This window comes from Nannospalax galili, unplaced genomic scaffold (assembly GCF_000622305.1).
Source record: "Nannospalax galili isolate Female #2095 unplaced genomic scaffold, S.galili_v1.0 scaffold805, whole genome shotgun sequence".
In the NCBI taxonomy this organism is placed as follows: domain Eukaryota; kingdom Metazoa; phylum Chordata; class Mammalia; order Rodentia; family Spalacidae; genus Nannospalax; species Nannospalax galili.
In genome coordinates, this window is record NW_008353486.1 from 728119 (window position 1) to 730612 (window position 2494).

Genomic DNA, 2494 nt, shown 5'->3' on the forward strand with positions numbered 1-2494 from the left:
GTCTTCTATGAAGTCTTATCCAGCTAAACATTTGTACCCAGATATCCCTGAGTGCAAGTTCAGCCACTGGAGTCTAGTCAGCCTATCTAGAGTCACCCCCTTAAGGAAGATCTGTTCTCCCTCACCTTGCAGTAATCAGTTGCCAATGGCTAAGGTTGGGGCCTGCTGCCCATTTCTTTGTTCTATGCTGAATTTTTGTCTGATTGAGTTGGCATGGGTCTTGTGCATGCTGTCACCATTGTTGCAAGTTCATATGAGCAAGATCCCAGAGGCCTGAAAGCCTGTTTCATTATGCTCACACACCAACCCTGGCTCTTACAATCTTTCCACCCCATCATCCACAATGGTCCCTGGGCCGTGGGTGGGTGAGGTTTAATATAGGAGTCCTGTCCAGGGACATGTACTACTCTCTTATTCTCTAAAACTTGGCCAGCTGTGGCCTTCTGTGTGCACTGCACTCTGTTGTATGAGGAAGCTTTGCTGGTGAGAGTGGAGGGATGCATTAGTATTTGCTCTACCCCCTGTTCTGCTTTGCTCCTTTGTTTTTGTGACAACTGTGGGTGGAATGCTTTCATGGTTTCTTCCCTGGCATGCTTGTCCTTGGTATATAGGAAGGCTACTGCTCTTGGTTTGTTTTGTATGCTATCACTTTGCTGAAATTACCAGCTCTAAGAATTCCCTAGTGGGTTTTTAAGGCTCTCTTAAGAATCACATCATCTGCAAATGAGGATACTCAGCTTCTCCCTTCCTATTTATATCACTTTTACTTCTTTCTCTTGTCTTGTTGTTATGGCTAAGACTTCAAGCACTATATGGAATAACAGTGGAGAAAGTGGACATTCTTGTTTTCGTTAGACCGAACTGGGCCCCAAGATGGAGTCACTCCTGACCAGCAACCTGGTGGGTAGCATTCCAGGAAACAGAAACTAAACCATCCTAGTTTCTCAGTAACCACCTGACCCTTGTTTTAACAATGCACCCTGATCATAACAGCAGTTTTCCATCGCAGCCAACCAAACTCCTGAAAAACACCTAACTGAAGCCCCACCCCCACCAAGACGGCTGCTACTGACTCACCTTCCTGCTACAGACCCACCACCCCTACCCACAAAAGAAAAATCCGATAAAATCCAGCCTGCTGTGATGAGAAACCACTGCTCTCTTTCTCCCATGGGCGTAGTCTAGCAGCTTGTCTGTCTCAATAAATTTCTTCTTTTCTCACCTCAGACTGGTCTCTAGTGGTCCTGGGCTTTGCACAAACCTAATAGTTTTATTCCCAATTTTAGTGAAAACGCTTAGAGTTTTTCTCCATTTGTAATATCACTGGCTATAGGCTTGTCATGTATAGTTTTGATGATGCCAAGATATGTTCCCTCCATTCCTAGTTTCTTCAGTGCTTTATTTATGAATGGGTGTTGGATTGTCATCAAAGGCCTTTTCTATATCTATTGAGATGATCATGTGATCTATGACTTTGAGTTCATTTATGTGATATATTTTATTTGAGTACATTTAAACATCTATGCATTTTTGGAATTAATCCAACATGATCATGGCAAATGATCTTTTCTAAGTTATCTTGGATTTGGTTTACAAGTATTTTATTGAGAATTTTTGCATCTGCTTTTATTAAGAAGATCAGACTATGATTTTTTTGTTGTTATTGTGTCTTTATCTGATTTTGATATAAGGATTCTTCATGCTGAACTTTGTGTGTGTGTGTGTGTGTGTGTGTGTGTGTGTGTGTATGCAAGTGTGGAGGGCCGAGGCCAACATTGGGTGTCTTCCTCTCTCTCTCTTTCCCTTACTTTTGAGGCAGGGTCTCTCACTGAACCCGGAGCTCACCAATTTGGCTAGACTGGTTTTTCCTTCTGTTTTTGCATTAGGACTTTTTAATCTGTGGCTAGGTCATTCATTGGTTGAATTTTTATAAATTTAAGTCACCTTTATTCTTTCATTAGAAGTGTTTGCAGTGTTTAAAAGGACTAGGCTATAGTAGTGCTGATAAGTCATTTTCCTCTGTCAGACTTGTTTTCGGGGCACCAGGCTCACTCCCTAGTACTCCCCAAAGAGTAGAACACTGTTTCCAGCAAACCGTCATTATCAAGGAGTAGGCCCACTATGAAAATACAGTAACAGTCAATTAAAAAACAATCATTCCTTAAGTGCCAATTGTTTTAGGAAATAAAGGTGCACTGATAGTACTGTGTGCACTAATATATTAGTTACTGTGGGAATGAATGGAAAGGAAAGAAGAAAAGAAAAAAGAAAGCAGGAAAGCACACTAAAGTAAGCCATTAGTACAGGGTTGACAGAAAGTAGAGAAGGGAATATACGAAGAAGGGGGTGGGAATGGTGGGGACAGAAGGGGGAAATGAGGCAGTTTTAGATAAAGGCAGACTGAAAAGTGAGGTAAAAAAAACCTGTAGATGAGTCTCATGAAGCTGAGATATAAGCCAGGGGTACATTCTTTCTTTGTGAGAGGAAAATGAAA